At 38.4% G+C, this 16,879-nt stretch overlaps 1 pseudogene across 1 annotated transcript in view; it reads left to right on the plus strand.

Annotated features, from left to right (window-relative positions):
* LOC308605044 (ATP-binding cassette sub-family C member 4-like) overlaps nucleotides 1-16,605 on the plus strand; it is a 112,540-nt pseudogene extending 95,935 nt beyond the window's left edge. The window contains exons 21-22 of the transcript XR_014017928.1: nucleotides 190-324; nucleotides 16,585-16,605. The product of XR_014017928.1 is annotated as an ATP-binding cassette sub-family C member 4-like (transcript). The remainder of the gene's footprint in view (nucleotides 1-189; nucleotides 325-16,584) is intronic.
* The last annotated feature ends 274 nt before the right edge of the window (nucleotides 16,606-16,879 follow it).

Below are 16,879 nucleotides of genomic sequence, written 5' to 3' on the forward strand. Positions count from 1 at the left end.
GGTCAGGTTAGGCCTTTATCTGCCTAGTAAAACAAATTAATCAAACCATTAAAACACCAGCCAGGCCTACCACCCAAACAGATTTTCTCTATGCTTCCCCTCCTGTTCCTTTACAAAATATTGTCTGAGTTATAATACTTTATTGTGAAACATTGTGTGCAATGGGTTTTTTTTCCTGCTGATTAACAGGTTTTGGATTCAGGGAGACTAGAAGAATACGATAAGCCATATGATTTGCTGCAAGATAGAGATGGCCTATTTAACAAGATGGTGCAACAACTGGGCAAGGACGAGGCTGCTGCCCTCATTGAAACAGTAGAACAGGTAAGCCTGCCACAGGGAGTTGTGATTAAAGTTTGTCTCCAGGATTTACTCTTCACACGATCTCTACCAGGGGACTGGTGATAAGCACTCTGTGCCCTTTTCAATTATAAGCCTCCAGAGACAAAGCTTCATGACTGGGTCTTAACAACACACTGCAATGCAAGTTGAAGGTGGGTCTGCTGAGCATCTGCAGAAGCGGTGAGGGTGGGGTGCAGGACGTGCACATGCACGTGTGCCTGAGAGATTTCGGATTGGACTTTCCACATGTTTGGACTTCATGGGTTCAGATTTCCATAGAGCACAGAACACTCTCATTTTGCAGACCCTCTACATTTCATTCTAATTGGTGCTCAGCACATTGTGATACGAGTGCTGTCAAGGAACATCCAGGAAGTTTGAGGGGAAAAACATCTGGAATATTTCTGGCCTAGGGAGGTCTACCAGGGAAAGGTGTAGGTCACTTCTGTTTTCTAACCTTCTAGGAGTAAAAAAACTCCTACATGATACTGTCACTTTCTCCCTAATTCTTTGTTGTTTAGAATTAGGTCCAGTTGCCCCCTATGCTTCCTGTACCTTCTAGAAGATGAAATTGTCACCAGGACAAAAGAATTCACAGTAACCCTAACACTGTAGTCTGAATGGTGCTTGAAGGTTTACAAAGTATTTTCACAGAGATGAGATGTGTGAAAGCACTAAGCACTGTACGTGGCGTGAGAAAGGTGCTTGACGAGTAACCTTTGGGTCACGTACCTTTCTAACAATGGTCAGGTGGTAGCATCTCCTACAGATGTGATAACTGAGGTCTGATTTAAGGGTTAGCCATTGCATGCAGCTGCCTGTAATTCTGGAACAAGGTGGGAGTGGGATTGATGGAAGGAGGGAGGGAGGGAGGGAAGGTCTGGTGTTCTTGCCCACTGAGATGCGTGGCTCATGTGGGAAGAGGTTTCCGATTGTATATGATAAGTCTTCCCATCAAAACTTTATCTCTGGGCATTAAATTATGGGTGCATTTTTCCTCATTTATACTTTTCTGCATTTCTGCATAAAATTACTTGTATAATATTTAATCCATCACTTAAAGAAAACATGTCCCAGTATCTAAGTACTTCTTTAGAAAGGTTTATCTAAAATGTAGCCTAAGTTCCCTCTGTCACTGTTTCATCTCATTCCCCCTCCTTAGAAATGAAGAGCAGTACCTTCCACTGTTCATAGAGTAGGCAATGGTCCAGGGTCACAGAGCTGGCTGAGGAATAGGCAGAGTTGGAGTTCATATCTAGGCTTAGGGATGATGAAGTCTGTGTTTTGAACTTTTCATAAGTACTTATATTGTATGCAAACACACAGAAGCTGCCCTTGGAGCCCTATATTTTTTTATGCCTGAAATTCACAGAGCGCTTTCATCTACTAGAGTGAAACCTTCCTTCTGAAGACCTGATAATTATTTGAGATTCCCTGTATAACCTAGTCACAAAATGGCCAGGAATCTCCCAAACGCTTTTGGTCTTTTGGCCTTAGGCATTTCATATCAAAGAGAGATGTCTCCACCTGTGTGTCAAAGTCTTCATTTAAAAGGTGTCTTATAAGATAATAGGGTTCAACATCCTCATTTTACAGGTGAGGAAACTAAGGCCCCTTAGAAGGAAGGTGGTCTTCTATATATAACTAATGTTAAGCTAGTTTGCAGCAGATACACAATTAGAAATCTGTTCTTCCAGTATATGTTTTAAATCAACTGTAACATAAATACAAAAGCAGGGATAGGTCATAGAATTAGAAAGCCTGTGATTCCTGGTCTAGTAATCCTGCACCTACTTTAACAAGATTAATGTTAAGTTACATTTGTGTAGTTCTTCATAATTTATTTTACATACTTCTCACATGTATGATTGCACTTAATCCTCATCACAGTCCTTTTTTTTTTATCCCAGCTCATGGATGAGGAGACTGGGTCCAGGGCTCACCTAAGGTCACAGAGCTGGTCCAGGGAGTGCAGGGGGTGACTTGGTGGGGGAGGCTGAGTTCCACCTTAGGTACCCTGCTCTGTGTCGAGCCTGAGAACGCTGCTCCTTTCATGTGGTAGCCAAGGCGGGGCCAGTCACCCAAGTTCACAGGGTGGCAGAACATCACTCTTGGATTTCAGTCCTGCCACTGGCTCAGATCACCTCTACAGAAAGACATAAGGAAATCTGTATCTTGATTCCCATCCTAGTTGAATATCCTCTTGACATTATTTCTGCATATGCTGTCTTCTTAGAACAACCTGTCAGACTGTCAACTTTTTAAGTGTGCAAGCATCAGATATCAGTGCATTGTTCAGAGCTGTAACACAGGGAGGACTAGCCTAAGTCAACAAGCTTTTCACTCTAACAGAACAGAATTCATTCATTTGAAAAGAAAATATCTGGGGAGAGGTGCTTCTAAGCCACGTATTCTTGACCACATAGTTGCTTCTCTGAAAACGTTGGTGCAGGCAAGCTGAATCACTGTCTGATTGACCCTTTTAGATGATCCATGAAATCGTAGAGAAAGTACTTTTTAGATACATAAAGTTGAATGATGCGTTAGTTTGCTAGGGCTGCCATACAAGGACCATGTAGTATGCGACTTAAATAAGACATTTATTTCCTCACAGCTCTGGAGGTTGGAAGTCTGAAGTTAAAGTGTTGGTAGGGTTGTTTTCCTCTGAGGCCTCTCTCCTTGGCTTGGAGATGCCGTCTTCTCTCTGTGTCTTTGCATGGTCATCCCTCTGTGTGCCTGTGTCCTAATCTCTTCTTATAAGGACACCAGTCATATTAGATTAGGGCCCACCTATATGACTTCATTTTAACTTATTCACCTCTTTAAAGATCCTGTCTCTAAATACAGTCACATTCTGAGGTGCTGGGGGTTAGGACTTCAACATAAAATAGAAGGTGACAGGACTCAGCCCATAACAAAGGATGAATGCCTGTCATTCATTTTCTTCTGTGATGAAGCAGACATGATTGAGGTTTTTTGGAAGTTTCTTTGTCCCCAGTGTGTAACAGAGGTGTCATTTTATCTACTCATGAAATCACTAGATACAACCCAAAAGTTATGAAATCCTAATATCCTAGGAGCCTGGACCAGTTTGAATAGGCTGCAGGAGGCACTTAGCCATGTGGCCTTATGTCCCCTAAGGTCTCTGAGCCTCAGGGTCCTCACCTGTATGCAGTGCAGGGATTACAGCACTGCCTAGCTTCTTCACACTTATTACAGGGGTCAGATGAGATAGCAGATGCCTAAGTGCTCTAAGTGCTTTGAGAATATAGTTTTATAATATAAAATGGGATCATTTTTTAAAAGGCTATAGATTAAACCCTTCCCTCCCAATAATAATTTAAAAATGCATCCACAGTTCTTTTAAGTAGCTTTAGAGACTCTAAATAATTAAAATGTATTATTTTTAATAATCAGTTTTTAAACATGATATATCTATTGCTACAAAATTCAAACTTTTAAAAAAAGTCTTTGTACATTTTTTATTTCATACATTTGTCATGTTTAAGAGAATTTGGCATATTAGAATAGTGAGTACAATTTAAAATATCTAGTTACTAATTTACACTTGTGATTTTAAGATGAAAAGTATAAAAATATTTTATCACAACTTATATACTATATTTAAGAGTCCACATTATTAGAGTTGTTTTTTTTAATCTTTATTGGAGTATAATTGCTTTACAATGTTGTGTTTTCTGCTGTATAACAAAGTGAATCAGCTATATGTGTATATATATCCCCATATCCCCTTCCTCTTGTGTCTCCCTCCCACCCTCCCTATCCCACCCCTCTATGTGGTCACAAAGCACCAAGCTGATCTCCCCGTGCAATGCAGCTGCTTCCCACTAGCTAGCTATTTTACATTTGGTAGTGTATATATGTCCATGCCACTCGCTCACTTCGTCCCAGCTTACCCTTCCCCCTCCCCATGTCCTCAAGTCCATTCTCGAAATCTGCGTCTTTATTCCTGTCCTGCCCCTAGGTTCATCAGAACCACTTTTTTTTAAGATTCCATTTTTATGTAAAAACTTTACTTTTAAATTTATGAATAAGTCACTCTGCGACTCCTGTCATCACACAGCTCCTCCCCCAGGATGGAGCCCCAGCACAATTGTTGACTGTTCTGTTGACATGTTCTGTGCATCAGTAAGAACTTGTGCATATGTAGCCTTCCTTGTTTTTAAGTGCAAATGATAGCTGTTCCTTGATTTTTCATTTAAATATCTCAGATTATATTAATACATAGTTACCTCATTCTTTTTAATGGCTACACAGTATTTATGCTCTCTCCATTCCCTACTCATTTTCCCTTCTAATGAACTGTTACAGTTTTATGTTTTTTCCCCCAAAGAAGGAACTCTCACATTCACTTACTACTTGTATTCTTTTTGATAATTTATCACTTTCTGCATTTCAACTTTAATCATTCCTTCCTTCCTTTGGTTTCTTTTGTTGTTTCTTCTTACTTCTTGAATACATTTGTTTTCTTTCTTTCTTTCTTATTTATTAATATAAATATTTTAAGGCTGTGAACTTTTCTCTGAATACTGTTCTAGCTATATCCCATAGGTTCTGGTGTGTAGTGCTTTCATCATAGTTAGGTTTTTATTTATAGATTCTGCAGTTTTGGTTGTCATTTCCTCTTTGGCCTAAGAATTATTTAAGAGATCTTTAAAATTTCCTGTGGATAGAAGATTTTTTATGTTTGTTATGTTTTCTATTTTACTCATTTCATTGCCTTATGATTAAAAAAAAAGTTCTCTGTACCATTTCCACCCAGAAACAGTGTTTAATAATACTTTAAGTTCTAGTTTATAGGTAATTTTTGTGAATGTTCTTTGGGCATTTAAAAAGATGGACTAGGGGCTTCCCTGGTGGCACAGTCGTTGGGAGTCTGCCTGCCGATGCGGGGGACACCAGGTTCGTGCCCCGGTCCGGGAAGATCCCGTGTGCCGCAGAGCGGCTGGGCCCGTGAGCCATGGCCGCTGAGCCTGTGCGTCTGGAGCCTGTGCTCCGCAACGGGAGAGGCCACAACAGTGAGAGGCCCGCATACCGCAAAAAAAAAAAAGATGGACTATTGGCTATTTAAGGTATAGAGTTTAATTTTTAATTATAGTGATTTTATTAATTACATTATTTAGGTTTTCTCTATTCTTATTTATTTTGGTCCATTTGATGTGACTTGGACCTAGAGAAGTGAATTAGTCTCATACTGTACCAGGTTCCATTTTATACTTCTTGTAACTTGTTTTGATAATTTCAGTGCTATAGTTATTCAGTCCCTAGATATTCATGACTTAGGTTTTTCACTATGAATTACATTTTCTACTATTTTAAAGTGCCTTACTTTTTTTGTTTTGTTTTAAATTTTATTGGAGTATAGTTGATTTACAATGCTGTATTACTTTCAGGGTGCACAGCAAAGTGATTCAGTTATACATATATTCATTCTTTTTCAGATGCTTTTCTCACATAGGTTATCACAGAATATTGAGTAGATTTCCCTGTGCTATTCAGTAGGTCCTTGTTGGTTATCTATTGGGTTGGCCAAAACGTGTTCCTTCAGTTTTTTCCGTAAGTCAGCTCTAGTAGTGCTTCGTTGTCTTTAACTTCATTCAAAACAATTTTGTTAGACTGTATTGTGACAGCTGTCATATCAGCCTGCATTTAAAAAAATAACTTAAAATTGGTGAATTTTTGTGTAGCCATTTTAATATTGAAGATTGAAGAAAACAACATTTTGGCATATTATGCTTTATTATTTCAAGAAAGGCAAAAGTGCAATTGAAACGCAAAAAAAGATTTGTGCAGTGTATGGAGAAGGTGCTGTGACTGATTGAATACGTCAAAAGTGGTTTGTGAAGTTTTGTGCTGGAGATTTCTCACTAGACGATGCTCCACGGTTGGGTAGACCAGTTGAAGTTGATAGCAATCAAATCATTAATTGAGAACAATCAACATTATACCATGCAGGAGATAGATGACATACTCAAAATTTCCAAATCAAGCACTGAAAATCATTTGCACCAGCTTGGTTATGTTAATCGCTTTGATGTTTGGTTTCCACATAAGTTAAGCACAAAAAACTTTCTTGACCATATTTCCACATGCAATTCTCTACTGAAACTAATGTAAACAGTCCGTTTTTAAAACAAATTGTGACAGGCGATGAAAAGTGGATACTGTACAGTAATGTGGAACAGAAGAGATTGTGGGGCAGGTGAAATGAACCACCACCAACCACACCAAAGGCACCGGTGGTCTTCATCCAAAGAAGGTGATGTTGTCTATATGGTGGGATTGGAAGAGAGTCCTCTATTATGAGCTCCTTCCAGAAATCCAATGATTAATTCCAACAAGTTTGGCTGATGCCACAATCTTGGCTCTCTGTTCACCAATGCCAAAAAGAAATACCAAGAGTTTTAGCAGAACGAGAAAAAGTAGCTTTTATTCTTTAACAGGCAAAGAGAGGACACAGCAGGCTACCACCTCAAGAACTGTGCCCCCCCCCATCCCTGGGGAATAGGGAAAGGTTTTATAGGCCAAGACTCCATGGTCTGGGGTAGGTGATAAGGCTCAAACTAATGAAGGTCTTGCATTTCCTTCTTCTGCAAATTTATGGCCGAAAGCTGGCATCAGGTGGCTCAGCAACCAGGTCCGGTGTCCCTGAAGTTATCAGCCATGACCTTGTTTTTGAAATGCAGAATGCTACAGGGGAGTGTAGGGGGAGAAGAATGCTAGGTGCAGAGTATAATTCATATGGAATCAGAGAGTAATTGGCTTTGTTTAGCTTTGTGAAGGACAAGTCTAGCTACAAGTGTGTGTTAGTAAGAACAGCTAAAGAATAACCAAGACTGCTTAACTCTTGCAGGCCTGTTTGGCTGGTATGTGCCTAAGGCCATTTACTCATTTCTGGTTTTGCTGCAACACTGCTCCCAATGAGACCAACTGAAAGCAGCACTTGACAAAAAGCATCTGGAATTAGTCACAAGAAAATGCATAATCTTCCATCAGGATAATGCAAGACCGCATGTTTTTTTGATGACCAGGCAAAAACCATTACAGCTTGGCTGGGAAGTTCTGATTCATCTGCCATATTCACCAGACCTTGCACCTTCGGATTTCCGTTTATTTCGGTCTTTACAAAATTCTTGTAATGGAAAAAGTTTCAGTTCCCTGGAAAGCTATAAAAGGTACCTGGAACAGTTCTTTCCTCAGACAAAAAGTTTTAGGAAGATGGAATTATGAAGTTGCCTGAAAAAAGGCAGAAAGTAGTGGAACAAAACGGTGAATACATTGTTCTATGAAGTTCTTGGAGAAAATGAAAAATGTCTTATTTTTACTTAAAAACTGAAGGAATTTTATTGGCCAGCCCAAAATTTTACATATAGTAGTGAGTGTATGTTAATCCCAAGCTCCTGATTTACCCCTCCTCCCCCGACGTTTCCCCTTTGGTAACCAATAGTTTGTTTTCTATGTCTGAGTCTATTTATGTATTGTAAATAACTTCATCTGTATCATGTTTTTAAGATTCCACGTGTAAGTGATATCACAGGATATTTGTCTTTCTTTGTCTGACTTACTTCATTTAGTATAAGCTCTAGGTCCACACATGTTGCTGCAGATGGCATTATTTCATTTTTTTTATGGCTAATATTCCACTGTATATATATGCCATGTCTTCTTTATCCATTCATCTGTCAAAGGACATTTAGGTTGCTTCCATGTCTTGGCTATTGTAAATAGTGCTGCAATGAACATTGGGGTGTATGTATCCTTTTGAACCATGGTTTTCTCCAAATATATGCCCAGGAATGGGATTCCTGGATTATGGTTCTATTTTTAGTTTTTTAAGGAACTTCCATACTGTTCCCCATAGTGGTTGTACCAATTTACATTCCCACCAATAGTGTAGTAGGGGTCCCTTTCCTCCACACACTTGCCAGCATTTATTGTTTTAGGCTTTCTGATGATGGCCATTCTGACCAGTGTGAGGTGATACCTCATTGTAGTTTTGATTTGCATTTCTCTGATAATTAGTGGTGTTGAGCACCTTTTCACATGCTTTATGGTCATCTGTATGTCTACTTTGGAGAAATGTCTATTTAGGTCTTCTGCCCACTTTTTGATTAGGTTGTTTGGGATTTTTTCTTTTTTGATACTGAGCTATATGAACTGTTTGTATATTTTGGAAATTAATACCTTTTTGGTCATCACATCATTTGCAAATATCTTCTCCCAGTCCGTAGGTTGTCTTTTCATTTTGTTTATTGTTTCCTTTGCTGTGCAAAGCTTCTAAGTTTAATTAGGTCCCATTTGCATATTTTTGTTTTTATTTTCATTACTCTAGGGAGTGGATCAAAAAACACATTTCTGCAATTTATGTCAGAGTTCTGCCTATGTTTTCCTCTAAGAGTTTTATAGCCTTACATTTTTTGTGTGTGTACGGTGTTTGAGAATGCTCTAATTTCATTCTCTTACATGTAGCTGTCCAGTTTTCCCAGCACCACTTAAAGAGACTGTCTTTTCTCCATTGTACAGTCTTGCCTCCTTTCTCATAGGTTAATTGACAAAAACTATAGGTGTGTGGATTTATTTCTAGGCTTTCTATCCTGTTCCATTGATCTATATTTCTGATTGTGCACCAGTACATACTGTTTTGATGACTGTAGCTTTGTAGTATAGTCAGGGAGCGTGATTCCTCCAGCTCCATTTTTCTTTCTCAGGATTGCTTTGGCTATTCAGGGTCTTCTGTGTTTCCATACAAATTAATTTTTTTGGTTCTAGTTCTGTGAAAAGTTATCATTGGTGATTTGATAGGGATTGCATTGAATCTGTAGATTGCCTTGGGTAGTTATAGTCATGTTGACAATATTGATTTTTCCAATCCAAGAACACGGTATATCTTTCCATCTGTTTGTGTCAGTTTCGATTTCTTTCACCAGTGTCTTATAGTTTTCAGAGTACAAGTCTTTTGTCTCCTTAGGTAGGTTTATTCCTAGGTATTTTATTCTTTTTGATGCAGTGGTAAATGGGGTTGTTTCCTTAATTTCTCTTTCTGATCTTTTGTTTTTAGTATATAGGAATGCAAGACATTTCTGTGTGTTACTTTAGTATCCTGCATTAAGGAATTCATTGATGAGTTCTAGTAGTTTTCTGGTGGCATCTTTAGGATTTTCTATGTATAGTATTATGTCACCTGCAAACAGTGTCAGTTTTACTTCTTTCCAATTTGGGTTCCTTTTCTTTCTTTTTCTTCTCTGATTGCCATGGTTAGGACTTCCAAACTATATTTAATAAAAGTAGTGAGAATGGATGTCCTTGTCTTGTCCTGATCTTAGAGGAAATGCTCTCAGCTTTTCACCATTGAGTATGTTGTTAGCTGTGGGTTTGTCATATATGGCCTTTGTTATATGTTAAGGCAGTTTCCCTCTATGCCCACTTTCTGGAGTTTTTTTTTTTTTTTTTTTTTTTTTTTTTGCGGTACGCGGGCCTCTCACTGCCGTGGCCTCTCCCAGTTGCGGAGCACAGGCTCCGGACGCGCAGGCCCAGAGGCCATGTCTCACGGGCCCAGCCGCTCCGCGGCACGTGGGATCCTCCCGGACCGGGGCACGAACCCGCGTCCCCCGCATCGGCAGTCGGACTCCCAACCACTGCGCCACCAGGGAAGCCCTTTTTTTTTTTTATCATAAATGGGTGTTGAATTTTGTCAAAAGCTTTTTCTGCATCTCTTGAGATGATCATATGGTTTTTATTCCTCAGTTTGTTAATGTGGTGTATCACACTGATTGATTTGCAAACACTGAAGAATCCTTGCATCCCTGGGATAAATCCCACATGATCATGGTGTATGATCCTTTTAATGTGTTGTTGGATTTGGTTTGCTAGTACTTTGTTGAGGATTTTTGCATCAATGTTCATCAGAGATATAGCCTGTAATTTTCTTTTTTTGTGGTATTCTTTGTCTGGTTTTGTAATCAGGGTGATGGTGGCCTCACAGAATGAATTTGGGAGTGTTCCTCCCTCTGCAATTTTTTGGAAGAGTTTCAGAAAGATAGGTGTTAATTCTCTAAATGTTTGATATAATTCTCTTTTGAAGCCATCTGGTCCTGGAATTTTTATAAATCACTGCTTCAATTTAGTACTTATGATTGGTCTGTTCATATTTTCTATTTCTTCCTGGTTCAGTCTTGGAAAGCTGTGCATTTCTAAGAATTTGTCCATTTATTCCAGGTTGTCCATTTTATTGGCATATTGCTTGTAGTAGTCTCTTATGATCCTCTGTATTTCTGTGATGTCAGTTGTAACTTCTTTTTCATTTCTAATTTTATTGATTTGAGCCCTCTCCCTTTTTTTCTTGATGAGTCTGGCTAAAGGTTTTTCAACGTTATCTTTTCAAAGAACCAGCTTTTACTTTCATTGGTCTTTTCTGGTTTTCTTCGTCTCTGCTTCATTTATTTCTGCTCTGATCTTTATGATTTCTTTCTTTCATTTGGGTTTTGTTTGTTCTTTCTCTAGTTGCTTTAGGTGTAAGGTTAGGTTGTTTATTTGAGATTTTTCAAATAAACTTCCCTCTTCAAACTGCATTTGCTGCATCTCATAGGTTTTGGCTGCTTGTGTTTTCATTTTCATTTTTCTCTAGGTATTTTTTGATTTCCTTTTTGATTTCTTCAGTGATCCATTGGTTGTTTAGTAACAAATTGTTTAGCCTCCACGTGTTAGTGTTTTATACATTTTTTTTTCTCTAATTGATTTCTAATCTCATAGTGTTGTGATCAGAAAAGATGCTGGATAGGATTTCAGTTTTCTTAAATTTACCAAAAAATGATGGTTAGATGCCGTGAAGCAGGTGGCAATGCCTTAACCATTTGCATGTTGTCAGGCCCAAGGACCTCTTCCATCCTTGTCAAGGGGAGTGCTAACCTTCTCTTCTTTCATACAACACTCAAGTGCCTTTCTTTGATTCAGTTTCTGACCCTGAATCCAACCTGGTTCAAAACTGAAATTAAGTCCCCAGTTTTCATTTGCCTGATATGTCTTTGATTGTCTTTTGATAACAGATTGTAGATGTGTCTCCTGCAATGGCAAGTATTATAGTTAGGTTTAGGCCTGAGATTTAATCTTAGCCCTTAGGGGTATGTTTTATCTTAGTTCTGTTATGCTTTCAGTTTTTAGTATTCTTATTTTAAAACCTTTTATTTTGTAGTCTGTAATTTTTGTTTTTTTTGTTCATTATTTTGTGTGTTGCTTTAATTTCTTCCAGGAATACTTTATTTCCTTATTATTGACTCCACATTATAAACATTGACAACATGTTTCCCTTTTCTCCATTCTGCCAACAAATTTTAGTTGTTTAAATGGTTTTTCTTCTACTGTTCACCTTCAAATCTTTAAAAATACTTAAACCTCTATTATTTTACTTACCTGTGTTAAATGATACTTTTTGCATCTCTAGTTGACTAAAGTTTGTTCCTTGTATACTGTTTTTAAAAGTTTGAGTTGTGAGTCCTTAGTGGGCCTGTGAAATCCATTTAGTCAGTCATGACCAGCATGTTTTAAGAAATGAAATAGAAAAGAATGGAATGGACGAAGAATAGCAATGTATCTTTCCTACTAACAGTAAATATTTCATTAAATTCCTTTCAGAATAGATGAATATAAATATAGACAGTGAAATCTGTACTGGTAGTCTGTACTGGTACTCAGTGTAAATTTAAATATATTTACTACTGTGGGTGGCAGTACAAATAAAGGTTTGAAAACAAGGCTCTATATCATTTTGTGCATTGGAGTTAGAATCCCTGACTTATTGTAAATATAGTTAACCCTTGAACAGTACAGTTTGAACTGCACAGGTTAACTTGTGTTCACTTTTTAAAAAATTTGTACTGCAGTACTACATGATCCACAGTTCGTTCAATCTGTAGATATGGAGGGTGACTGCAGTGTTATATACAGACTGTCCAGAGGATCAGCGCCCCAACCTCTACGTTGCTCAAGGGTTAACTGTATGAAATATTTACCTGCTGCATCTCTAATTTGATAAAACTTGATCTTCTTTCCTGGATTCTTAAAGGATTCTTTCTGTATTTTGAAGGTCATTAGTTTTTCCTAGGACATCATGCACTCTTGATCTCTAGATTCGAGTCTTTTATTTCTAAGCATTTGCTTGAATTACATCTTTGAATTTATTTGATTAGACTCTCCTCTTTACAGCTATCTATAATGTATATGTTGCTGTCCTTTGTCTATTTTATAAAGCTATTACCTCCTTAATCCTTTTAAATTTTTCATTAATTTAGTTATTTGCCTTGCTTTCTCAATCCTATCCTCCATGTCTCATATTGTTTTTTCAGCAGTGACTAATCTTCATGCTGCCTTTTAGAATTTCTTTGATGTTTTCATTTTTCTCTTCCATTTCACTTTCAGCCTCTGTCAACTCATGTTTCATCATTGTTGCTGTGCCATGTTTTCCTGTACTCTTGGATGTCCACAGGTTGACTGTTCTACTACATTTTCTTTGAATGTATTATATTTTTAAAATAATTTTCATCTTTTCAGTGAGTATTTTTTCATCCATCATATGCTCATCTTATTCCTTCATTTTTGTTTGTGTATTTTACAGATCCTATACTACTTTTTTATTACTGTTATTCCTACTACTCACCTTTGAATTGAGTTTGTTTTAGACCATATATCTGTGGGATAGTTGTGGCTAGGGCATCATTTGAGACTAAAGGGAATTCTCTGTGCTTAACACAGAAGTTCCACATGGCCTAGAGAGAAAAAATAAGCAAGTGAGAGAGAAATCGAGAACACAAATTCATTTAGCCTGTATTCCTCCCTAGCCTGCAGAGATGGGCAGTCAATGGTGCTTGCATTTCAAAATCTCTCTTCTCCTAGGACCTCACCAATCTACATGCTTCAGGCAAAGATACTGATTCTATATGATTCCTCACTGGCATTTGCCCCTTAGTTGGAGAGCTATGTTCTCCCATGATGCTGAGATCTGCTCCCCTTACGTACCATCTCTGTCGTGCCACAGCCCACTGGATCCAGTTGCTTAATGTAGCCTGTCCAGATATTTTGTCTCTTGGAATTTCAAATGACTCCTGATTTCATCAAAGATTGGGCTTATTTTTTTATCTCCCAATATCCTTGCTGTTTAGGGTGATTTCTGAAAGGATAAGGGGAAAGAATATTCATTATTCCGTTAAGTTAAAAGCAAAAATCCTTTCTAACTCTCCAGCACTCTTTAACTTCGGTAATGTACCTGCCAGTATGTACACAAAGTTAGACCTGCTCTCAAGATGAGGAGTTTGAGGGTTACTGGGATTGGAGTTTGAGGGTTACTGGGATTGAACTAGGGCCATGCAGTTCAGGGAGAATAAACGTATAGTCTTGAGCCAGAATTCTACATATATTGAAACACTAATTGCTGGCTTTTATCCATGCAAGTGGGCTTTTATTGCTGTGTTGCTCTTAGTAAGATCTAATTCCATGATGGTGGTTTTATTTACAAGCTGGAGTTTAAGTACTAGACTGTTTTAACCTACATTGGAGGAACTATAATGAACCATGCCCGAGAGAAGAAAGGGAAGAGGTCCAAGAAACCCACCACTCACTGGTCTTATGTTCTGCTTACCATGAATTGAGTATTTTGGGCGTTATCTCTTTTAATCTTCACAACCATTCTGAGCTGGCATTAAGTAATTTTTAAACCACCTTTCTGCCACCCAGGTTACCATGTTCACTGAGCTAAATGTGTCTCCACTGGGCTTCTTTTAAGATAAAACTACAAGATTCACAAAAGGGCCTCTGAGATGTTCTGTTTTCATCATTCAATCTGACTGATGCTGCTACTTTCCGTGGACTAAGGGGCCACGTCTCTGAGCAGTATCATAATCACACCCAACACTTAGCTCAGCGTGTTTTAAACCTGCAGTTTGTGGCCATCACTTAGTTCCTATGAGGTAGGTCATTGTCTCATTTCACAAATGCAGTGGAGAAAGCTTAAGTGATTTTTCCAGGGTCAGCAGTGGTTCCAGGAGAGAAAGAGAGAGAGAGGCGAGACTGGGCCTCTCCATTCAGGCTCAGCCCATCCACAAGGACTCTGCTTAACAAGCGTTCAGTCATCTCAACCCTCTTCATAACCCGCCCTATGAAAAAGATGCCTTCTGTCACTTCTGCTGTCAGCCAGAGTGTAGTCTACACCATGAGAAAGAGAAGGGTCAAATCAAGGCTTTTATATACAGAAAGCTTGTTTTCTGTATTCGGTTTCAATTATTGCAGACCACGAAGCAAAGGCCATTTTGGTTAAAAGGTGCTAGTAATATTTGGGCTCCCCTGGTGGCGCAGTGGTTACGAGTCTGCCTGCCAATGCAGGGGACACGGGTTCGAGCCCTGGTCTGGGAAGATCCCACATACCGCAGAGCAACTAAGCCCATGTGCCACAACTACTGAGTCTGCGCTCTAGAGCCCGTGAGCCACAACTACTGAGCCTATGTGCCACAACTACTGAAGCCCGTGCACCTAGAGCCTGTGCTCTGCAACGAGAAGCCACTGCAATAAGAAGCCCGCCCGTGCACTGCAACAAAGAGTAGCCCCCGCTCACCGCAACTAGAGAAAGCCTGCGCACAGCAACGAAGACCCAACACAGCCAAAAATAAATTAATTAATTAAAAAAATTTTTTTCTTTTAAAAAATTACATTGAGAAGAGTTATAGGGAGAGGAACCAGGTGATTTTGGGAGGATTGTCAAGCAGTAGAAAGTTAAAAGTATTTCCATTTGTCTTTGGGCTGTTTTTAGTTTCACCAAGAGAGTACATAATAGATAACCACACAAAATATGGCTAGCTTTAAAAAATGGAGGAGAGAGATCATATGCAATTAGCCTCCCCCCAAAGGCCTTATTTTTTAAAATTCTTGCATTATAATGGAAATAGCCTCAGATTTCACCCAGTGGGGTCCACGCATTCTTGGAGAATTTCTTATTTTTCTGCTTAACTTAAGGGACATTTTAATGTACAGCATTTCATATTCAGTGCTGTTCAGAGGCAGGTAGCAAGTATGCAAGCAACAAGAGAAAAAGAAAGTACACTTGATATGAAGGTAGGTGTTTCAGTGCTTTTCTATTTCATGTGTGATGTCCATTATCTCTCATGATAACTTTGTTGACAGCACCCACAAATGTATTTGGTCCCAGGTTTTATAAAATAAATCCATAATCCTATGTTTAGGTGACCCAGATCCTGACACAAGTCAGCCTCAGATAGATGGTACATTTTCTGTTATAAAGATTCAAACAAAACATTTCACATTCCTCTTTGGGGGAAAAAAATGACATTTGAAGTCCTTTTTCAAAGAAATACATTTTGAGATAACAGCTCACAAACCTTGACATTATTTCATTTTGTTCTGCACATCTGTCAAGGAACTGAGATACAATACAGCTACTAAAAACTGATGATTGTGGAATAGAGAAACTTGACAGCATTTCATTTCCTTTATGTTCTGATTATACATTTATCAGAAAACCTTTATTTCTTCCAGTTCAGCTAGAAATTGGTAGAATTGAAGAACTCAAAGGCCTGGCAAAGACCTGTCCTATTATTTGGTATCATCTTTCTTTTTCGAAGTTGCTTGGTTGAGTCTTTGTTAAAGCTTTTGATTCTCTTTTCATTCCTGTGACCCACCATCCACAGATCACATTTCTATAGGCCCTATAACTGCTTTGCTGCACAAATTAAATGCCAGCATATTTCATACATATATGCCAGTGTTTCAATGCTTGTCAGTCCGAGTTTATAAAATATAGGGATGACAACCTGATATTAACATCCAAATCTGGTGTGCTCATTTTATGTGTGAAAATGAGAAACCCTTTTCAGACACGAGATTTCCCAGCCTCTCTGTCACCGTTTTTAATATATCTCCAAGTTTTGAGTCAGTAAAATGATTCTGCTTAACAATGTAATATAGTGATAAAACATATCTGTGAATCAGAATGAGCAGAACTCAAGTGGATCTACAGGTTGTTTGGTATTAAGCTCAGCCCCACTGAGGGTTTTAATGGGGCTACTTCCTCCATAGAATAAATACATCCCTGGTTTTTTTTATTGTGCCTCCAGTAGTGATATGATTTGCTTCACATAAAGAAGTGGACCTAGAAATGCATTGCCTTAGGGAGGAGGACTTTAAAACTTTTAAACATGTTGTTTCTGTCTTTTTTCCCCTCAGGTGCACTTCAAAATGACATAGACAGATATTACTCACAGTGACCATGAGGTTATGAACGCTTCCAATGGACAGCCCTCAGCCTTAACAATTTTTGAGTCAGCACCATGATTCTACCATGAGGTCAAGTCTATTCCGAAGGCATTTCTCCAATAGTTTTTGCACTGCATAAGCTATATTGTATTTTCTTTACACCAGCAACAAATATTTACACATACAAGATGTTCACTTATTTGGATTATTTTCTCCAACTTCACCCAAAGATTCTAAGCTCTTACAAAAGGATTATTTTTATTAT

The sequence above is a fragment of the Mesoplodon bidens genome, assembly GCF_964165515.1.
Source record: "Mesoplodon bidens genome assembly, chromosome: 17".
Classification (NCBI taxonomy): domain Eukaryota; kingdom Metazoa; phylum Chordata; class Mammalia; order Artiodactyla; family Ziphiidae; genus Mesoplodon; species Mesoplodon bidens.